Below are 9,895 nucleotides of genomic sequence, written 5' to 3'. Positions count from 1 at the left end.
TGACTGATTTCTTGAGATGTTGCTTCAATATATCCACATAATTTTCCTCCCTCATGATGCCATCTATTTTGTGAAGTGCACCAGTCCCTACAGCAGCAAAGCACCCCCACAACATGATGCTGCCACCCCCGTGCTTCGCGGTTGGGATGGTGTTCTTTGGCTTGCAAGCCTCCCCCTTTTTCCTCCAAACATAACACTGGTCATTATGGTCAAACGGTTCTATTTTTGTTTCATCACACCAGAGGACATTTATCCAAAAAGTACGATCTTAGTCCCCATTGTGCAGTTGCAAACTTGTCTATGGCAGTTTTGGAGCAGTGGCTTCTTACTTTCTGAGTGACCTTTCAGGTTATGTCGACATAGGACTCGTTTTACTGTGGATATAGATACTTTTGTACCTGTTTCCTCCAGCATTTTCACAAGGTCCTTTGCTGTTGTTCTGGGATTGATTTGCACTTTTCACACCAAAGTACTTTCATCTCTAGGAGACAGAACGCATCTCCTTCCTGAGCGGTATGATGGCTACGTGGTCCCATGGTATTTATACTTGCTTACTATTGTTTGTACAGATGAACGTGGTAGCTTCAGACATCTGGAAATTGCTCCCAAGGATGAACCGGACTTGTGGAGGTCTACAATTTTTTTTCTGACGTCTTCACTGATTTATTTTGATTTCCCCATGATGTCAAGCAAAGAGGCACTGAGTTTGAAGGTAGGCCTTGAAATACATCCACAGGTCCACCTCCAATTGACTCAAATTATGTCAATTAGCCAATCAGAAGCTTCTAAAGCCATGACATAATTTTCTGGAATTTTTTAAGCTGTTTATAGGCACAGCCAATTTAGTGTATGTAAACGTTTGACCTACTGGAATTGTGATACAGTGAATTATAAGTGAATTAATCTGTCTGTAAACAATTGTTGGAAAAATTACTTTGTCATGCACAAAGTAGATGTCCAAAACCGACATGCCAAAACGATAGTTTGTAAACAAGAAATTTGTGGAGTGGTTGAAAAACTAGTTTTAATGACTCCAACCTAAATGTATCTAAACTTCTGACTTCAACTGTATATCCTGTTTTCCTTGATCATCCTTTAAATGTTCCTACAACTTGATTGGAGTCCACCTGTCATTATTTCAATTGATTGGACATGATTTGAAAAGGCACACACCTGTCTGTATAAAGTCCCACAGATGACAGTGCATGTCAGAGAAAAAGTCACGCCATGAGTTCGAAGGACTTGTCCGTAGAGCTCAAAGACAGGATTGTGTCAAGGCACAGATCTGGGGAAGGGTACCAAAACATTTCTGCAGCATTGAAGTTCCCAAAGAACACAGTGGCCTCCATCATTCTTAAATGGAAGACGTTTGAAACCACCAATAGTGGCTGTTCCACTGATGTCAGAAGGTGAATTCACCAATTTGTAAGTCGCTCTGGATAAGAGCGTCTGCTAAATGACTTAAATGTAATGTAAGACTCTTCCGAGAGCTGGCTGCCCAGCCAAACTGAGAAATCGGGGGAGTTGACCAAGAATCTGATGGTCACTCTGACAGAGCTCCAGAGATCCTCTTTGGAGATGGGAGAACATTTCAGGAGGACAACCATCTCCGCAGCACTCCACTAATCAGGCCGTTTATGGTAGAGTGGCCAGAGGGAAGACACTCATCAAAGGCACATGAGTTTGGAGTTTACCAAAAGGCACCTTAAGGACTCTCAGACCTTGAGAAACAGGATTCTCTGGTCTGATTAAACCAGATTGAACACTTTACCCTGAATGCCAAGTGTCACGTCTGGGGGAAACCTGGCACCATCCCTATGGTGAAGCATTGGTGTGGCAGCATCATGCAGTGGGGATGTTTTTCTGCGGCAGGGACTGGGAGACTAGTCAGGATCGAAGAAAATATGAATGGAGCAAAGTACAGAGAGATCCTTCAGGAAAACCTGCTCCAGAGCGCTCAGGACCTCAGACTGGGGTTAAGGTTCACCTTCCGACAGGACAACGACCCTAAGAACACAGCCAAGACAACATAAGGCTTTGGGAGAAGTCTCTGAATGTCCTTGAGTGGCCCAGCCTGAAATTAGCTGTGCAGTGATGCTCCCCATCCAACCTGACAGAGCTTGAGAGGATCTGCAGAGAAGAATGGGAGAAACTCCTCATATACAGGTGTGTCAAGTTTTTGGCCTCATACCCAAGAAGACTTGAGGCTGTAATCGCTGTCAACGGTGCATCAAAAAAGTACTGATTAAAGGGTCTGAATACTTGTGTAAATGTCATATTTCAACTTTTTTATATATATACATTTGCAAACATTTCTAAAAAACAGTTTTTACTTTGTCAGTATGGGGTATTGTGTGTAAATTGAGGAGTATTTAATAAACGTTCGAATAAGGCTGTAATGTAACTAAATTTGGAAGTCATGGGGCTGAATACTTTCCGAAGAAATTGTATACAGATGTGATCATTATCTCTTCTCTGTTTGTCAAAGACCAAACAGTAGATGGCAGTAATGCACCTCAGAGAGAGAGGGACCGTGAGAGAGAAGTGAAGAGAGAGGAGAGAGGAAGAGGTGGACAGCTGGAGATAAGTTAGGTTAGGAGAGCATGTCATGCTGTATGATTGAACAAGTTAACATATGGAGAGAGATGGAATGAAAGAGTGAGATGAGAGAGATGTATGGCTGTACAGTGTAGGGTATGGATATTGAGGTGTTGGAAGTAGCTGAGACACCCATGGTGGTTATGTTTGAAGTTTGTGCTCCATGTATGGTTTAATAGGTGTCCAATCAGCCAGCATGATCTCTATTCAAAGTTAAATTATTGTGGATGGATTCTATCTACTTCTCTATTCACTTTCAGCTGGGGTCTCTAGAAATATGGGCATTTTGAGGACAAATACACTTAATGAGTCAATAGCTAGTGCTTGACTTGGACTGAAATAAGTGCCGGTACTCATTTTGGGTGCCAGTACTGTTTTAACATTAGGTGCAGGAGCTCCACAAGACTTGTTTAGCTAATATTCTATAAGAGGAACAGGTGCTCCACAAGACTTGTTTAGCTAATATTCTATAAGAGGAACAGGTGCTCCACAAGACTTTTTAGCTAATATTCTATAAAGAGGAACAGGAGCTCAAGCAGTAAAAAAAATGTTTTTTTTTATTGCAATAATGAATAGAACATGTACAGTACCAGTCAAATGTTTGGACACACCTACTCATTCAAGGGTTTATTTTTACTCGTTTCTACATTGTAAAAGAAGTCTTAAACAAATCAAAATGTGTTTTAGATTTTAGATTCTTCAAAGCAGCCACCCTTTTTTCTTTGATGACAGGTTTGTACACTCTTGGCATTCCCTCAACCAGCTTCACCTGGAACAGTCTTGAAGGAGTTGTCACATATGCTGAGCATTTGTTGGCTGCTTTTCCTTCACTCTGCGGTCCAACCCATCCCAAACCATCTCAATTTGGTTGAGGTTGGGTGATTGTGGAGGCCATGTCATCTGATGCAGCAATCCATCACTCTCCTTCTTTGTCAAATAGCCCTCACAAATATCAAATTTGGACTCCTCAGACCAAAGGACAGATTTCCACTGGTCTAATGCCCATAGCATGTGTTTCTTGGCTCAAGCACGTCTCAGCACGTCTCTTCTTATTATTGGTGTCCATTAATAGTGGTTTCTTTGCAGCAATTTGACCATGATTGCCTGATTCACACAGTCTCTTCTGAACAGTTGATGTTGAGATGTGTCTGTTACTTGAACTCTGTGAAGCATTTATTTGAGGTGAAATTTCTGAAGGCTGGTAACTCCAATGAACGTATCCTCTACACTAGAGGTAACAGTGCATCTCACAAAGACAAGGCAGTTGAAACCAAAAATCACAAATTTGGACTCCTCAGACCAAACAACAGATTTCCACTGATCTAATGTCCGTTGCTCGTGTTTCTTGGCCCAAGCAAGTCTCTTTTTATTATTGGTGTCTGTTAGTAAATGTTTCTTTGCGGCAATTTGACTATGATGAGGTATTTTTGCCATAATATGGACTTTGTATTTGACGAAATAGGGCTTTGTTCATTATACCATCCCTACCTTGTCACAACAACTGATTGGCTCAAACACATTAAGAAGGAAAGAAATTCCACAAATTAACTTTCTACAAGACACACCTGTTAATAATAGAAATGCATTCCAGGTGACTACCTCATGAAACTGGTTGAGAGAATGACATGAGTGTGCAAAGCCGTCATCAAGGCAAAGGATGGCTACTTTGGAGAATCTCCTATATAAAATATATTTGTATTTGTTTAACATTTTTTTGGTTACTACATGATTCCATATGTGTTATGTCATGGTTTTGGTGTCTTTACTATTATTCTACAAAGTACAAAATAGTTAAAAAAAGAAAAGAAAAGAAGACCCTTGAATGAGTATGTTTGTCCAGACTTTTGAATGGTACAGTAGATGCATTCGTTAGACAACGGGAAAAGAATTGAAGAATGCTTTGAACTGTCATACACCTCTCTAAATACATTATCATAGCCTACACACCACCCGTCTTTTTTTTGGTGTTTACGAAATTAAGCAATTTGATAGTATCAGAGCCTGGAAAAGAACACGAAGGTCCGCCATGTTTTCAGTGCAGCCTCCTGCACCATGATTGACTCATTCTCTTCGAAATCATCACCATTAACTGCCGGTGTACTTATTTGAGTAAATGCACCATAAACACCTCCATAAATGACTTTCAAAAACATCCTGTGCATATGAAGTGCGTACAACACATACTTTGCTGGTGGATAGTCTGTAGTGTTGTGGAGAACATGGTCATGTTTGAATTATGATTTACATAGGAAATGTATGTAACCACACCTTGACCTGACACATAGTGATTAGTTGTAGCCGACATCTACGTCTGGATGGATACAATTGATGGCATCTTTAAAAAATGAACCATCCTATGTTAGATCTATAAGGTGATTAATGATTGTGAAACTTTGAGTTATGAATGCATAACCATTGGCCATTGCCACAGAGTGTCAATGTCACGGACACCCATGACATTTCAGAGATACTGACAGCTGCTCCACGGTGAGATAATACAGCTGCCTACAACTGGGTCATTTATGCTTGTGTGCTTATCTTCATATTGACATACTTAAAAGGGACGGTTTGTGTGATCAAACCCACAATACATGTTTAAACCCACCTACAGACCTCGAAAGTTTGGGCTATTTTGGTCATCTGATGGTAGACTCATTTGCTCATGATTTTACTTTGTATTTATTTTATCAATACGGTATCATGTTTGCCTTTACCCATGAGTGAGAGACTCAGAACATCCGCAGCTCTTCCCTCATCAAACATGCAAAGCAACGGGAGATGCTCTTGAACAACAATGCAGCAATGTCGAGCAATGCAACAACAATACACACATAGTCCAAAAGCAAGAAAGAAAAGAAAAAAAAGAACAGAAATATATCAGAACGAGCAGAGTTCTGAATAGAAATATGTATCTAAATTGTGTGTGTATAGACAATATGGACAATGTATGAATAAAACAAGTTGTGTACAGCAGTACCTATACAGTATGAGCCATGACTAAAATACAGTATATTCATATCTCCCCAGCCCCAGTGTGTTTGGTTTCTATTCAGCACTGGTAATGGGTGGGTGGGAGGAGAGCCTTCTGGCATTTCCCCTTTCCCCACATTAGCGCTGAGCCTCCCATCCTAATGACAGAGCGGGCATGATTGGAATCCTACAGGCTGTTATGATAGGAACGAGAGTATGTCCTCGCTGAATATTCTTGCTGGCAATGGCTGACTGGCAATGAGGGGAATAAATGGTGCTGACGTGCAAGGCTGCTTTGGATCTGGTGAATACCAAATGACATTTTACACAGAAAGTTGGATCGTGTACGTTTGCGGTTGAAAGATGGCAAAGTAACTCCATCCTCACAACCAGTTCAATCTTGCATAGGTTCTGGTCACTGCAACCTCACTTGCTGTATGAACCTTGCTAGCTTCTCCGTTTAAAAAAAAAACTGGGATTACTGTCAGACAGGTGAGGGACAGAGAGATGTAGCTATTCTTTGACAGGAAGTCATGAGAGGTTCACAGCAGCCTATCTCACACTCCTCTCCTTCACAAGCCCCCCCCCCTCTTCATCACTAAAAGTCATTTCTGATGTAGCGCCTGATATAGCTCAGTCTCCTGTACTTTTCTATACAGAAAAATATTTGGGCTTGTAGGGAGGGAGGCTGAATACCCTCTCACGTACACGCACACCAAAGATGAGCAAGAGCCATACAGGAGGAGATTAAGAGACAAAGCAAGGCGTGTGACACGACACCGAGGGGAGAGTAGAAGCGGTACTCTGAATATAGCGCATTGTGTCGCCCATAGAGCGACCGTTGCGAGAAGATTAGCAGGAAGATGAGTCAGAAGCACACATATTCAGTTTCTCAATTCGTCATGAATTAGGCTGATGTGGCTCTGTTCAGTGGCCTGGTTCATGACAATGCAAATTAGTGCTGACGGATGTGTAATGTTCTCTGTGCTCATGTTCTGAGCTCCAAAAGCTTGCCAGTTCCCAACATGATACATGAACCACTGCCTGTTCACCCCGCTACCGGCAGGAAGGCGAGGTCAGTGCAGGTGCATCAAAGCTGGGACCGAGAGACTGAAAAATAGCTTCTATCTCAAGGCCATCAGACTGTTAAACAGCCATCACTAGCACAGAGAGGCTGCTGCCTACATACAGACTTGAAATCATTGGGCACCTTAATAAATAGATCACCAGTCAGTTTAATAATGTCAGTTTAATCACGTTTTCACGTCTTGATTACTCTTCCCATACGTATATACTGTATTTTTATACCATCTTTTGCATCTTGCCTATGCTGCTCGGTCTTCGCTCCTCCATATATTTGTATGTTTATGTTCTTGTTCCATCCCTTTACTTAGATTTGTGTGTATTAGGCAGTTGTTGTGGGATTGTTAGATTACTTGTTAGATGTTACTGCACTGTCGCAACTAGAAGCACAAGCATTTTGCTACACTCGCGATAACATCTGCTAGCCATGTGTCTGTGACCAATGCAATTTGATTTGATTTGATTTGGTACTTGCAGGAAGCTGAGAGAGAAAAAAAAGCATGCCGCATCTGTCAACACTGTCAGCATTACACAGCAGTGCTGGGACTCAATCACAGTGGGGAAGACAGGTCCGCAATGAAACGGCACAGATGCTCCGATGACCTTAGCCAACCTTGTTTGATACCCTGAACAAAGATTTAATTAGCTCTAAAACAAACACTCCAAGGGACCAAACGGTCGGAATATATAAAGTGGCCTGTGCTGTAAATCGCATCCCAGCAGTTTGACATTGAACAGTTCAGGAGGCCCGTGGAGAAACCAACCCATCATGTCATGTTAGCACACAACTCCTGCTCAGACATGGCATGGCGTGGCGCTAGCATTTTACTCACTTCGACGGCGGAGTGCTAGCGCTCTGCTAATATTCAGCATGCAGCAGCTTGCATAGCAGTCTGCTATCACACCCAGACACAACTTCTGCTGGTGCTGGATCTGTGTGTGGATTAGGTGAATTATAATATAACAGTTCTCAAGGAGGATTAGAGAGAGACCAAGTGAGGATCTATAAAGCCTTGGCTTCAGTCCTCCACATTTCTGAAATGAAATCGATATACCGATGATTGGATAGGTTCAAGATGTCTAGTCTGCTTTTCAAGAGATGAATCTCCCAGACACTCCATTGTTCTCCCATCTCCCTATTTAGAATCACTCCAGTGGTATGTAAGTGGCTAAATCTTAATGGTTGGGAAGTGTGTGTGGGTGACTTTGGGTAATGGCCATGGCCATCTGTGAAGGGGTACGATTGTGGGGGAGGTGGAAGAGCCGGACAGGACTCCGACTGACTTGGCTAGTCTCTCTCTGGGTTTCCCCCAAGCAGATGGATCTGATGATGTGGATTTTGGACACTTTCAGGTGGGATCCATCTCCGTATCTCCCTGACAGAGTTGTGAATCAGTGGGATGTTTCCACTCACTCTGAACAGAACAATGTGTTAAAGCTGAAAGCCAAACAAACATCCCTGCCAGCACCAACCCCCAGGTTCAACCGAACCCCTACTCCCCTAACACACTCCTGCCAACACGACAAACTCTTTCCGAGCTGCTCCCTCCCACGGCCCCAACACTAGAAACCTACAGAAGCAGAGCAGCAAACAAACATCACACAGGCTGGTTTAGTCATATATATATATATTTATGTACAGAATATCTTCAAAAGGAAAATGTAAACAGTTTTACATGGTTGGTAAATGTGGCGGTGGAGAGTTAGCACTCATTTCATTATGTATGTTTAAAATAAAATCTGAAAATAATAAATTGACTTCTGTGCCACGGAGTGCTTCAACCAAATCAATCAAATACAGAAAATTAAGTTAGTCTTCTAACAGGCTGATTACACCACTCGCGTCGCACCCACATTGCTCACGCACGCCAAAGAGCATCTGCGTTGTCAAGGGCTAAAATAGAAGTCAGTTCTGTTTGTGACGCAGTCCTGCCTCTCCCAACTCCTCATTGGTTTATAGAAGCAGGTACCCACGTGCCATCTCCTCATTGGTTATACCCATGTGGGTGACTGAAAGACGAACAAGGTCAGTGGCGCTAATGCACCTAATCTATGAAAGTTGCCAATCGCGATATAAAGTCTAGAGAAGAAAAAGCCTAGAAGGATGAGAGATGACTAGAAACGATTCGGTTGACCATTAAATTTATGAATTAATTGTCGGAGTAGAGGACCTTGTGCATTTCAAGTAAAATAACAACTCAATGTTTATATCCGAGGACAAATTAGCTAGCAACAGCAAGCTAGCTAAATAGGAATAATTATAACATAATAAATGTTTAATGTTTTTTGACCTGTTCCCAAATTAATGTAATTGGTTCAGAGTTTGTTTTGTTATTTTAACCTGCATGTCACGTTCACATTTGGTGTGGGGGGACAAAATAAATGTGTGCACGATGGCGCACGATGGTGCACGCACCCAGACGGTTTGGGTTCTGTGTTAGAAACCTTTCTTAATTTACACTGAGCCAACCGAGAGAGGAAAGACAAAAAGAGATGACTTCATTTACGCAAAAAATAAATTATAATTTGGCTCATAAATTACTTACGCACTAGTCACCGATGCTATTTCAACATCTATTTGATTTACATTTAATTGAGTTGTCAACTAATGTGAATTCAAAGTATTACATTTAACCATCTTATTAGATTTAGGGTACAAAATAAACTAAATAAATACAACAAATCCAGAAATTCCTTTACGTTGATTACTTTTTGCTAATCTAATCAGTTTCCACGTTGATTCAACATCATCACATTGGATTGTATTTGTTGAAATGACATGGAAACAATGTTGACTCAACCAGTTTGTTGTGCAGTGGGTAATGTCCAGCATTAGTGACAGATCTAGCCAACTGCCATTGTCATTCATCCCAACTCAATGGTTTGAATATGGCACCTCCTGCTGGCCAATGGAGTGCATCACTAGCTACAATAATCTCACTTGTGCAGGCTAAGCATAACTATTTCCGTCTTTCACAAAGATTTGTGGATATTCTTCCTTCCCCCTTCAAGTCCCTTGAACAGGTGCTTGAACATGAGAAGCTGACCATATTTTGTGTGGCCTGTTATGTTCTGTTGACAGTAGGACAGCGAAGAAGTGAAACCTCAGTGAGTAAGGCTACCACATCCCAATGATTCCATACTGGTATTGATTGAGTCTTGTAGCCTTTTATCTGCCAGATTTAATCTGTTAATATTGAGTCTCCCAGAGGGTATTTCCCATATAGTCAATGCATATAGTCAA

Source organism: Oncorhynchus masou, chromosome 9, assembly GCF_036934945.1.
Source record: "Oncorhynchus masou masou isolate Uvic2021 chromosome 9, UVic_Omas_1.1, whole genome shotgun sequence".
NCBI lineage: Eukaryota > Metazoa > Chordata > Actinopteri > Salmoniformes > Salmonidae > Oncorhynchus > Oncorhynchus masou.
Note: the sequence above shows the minus strand (reverse complement) of the source record.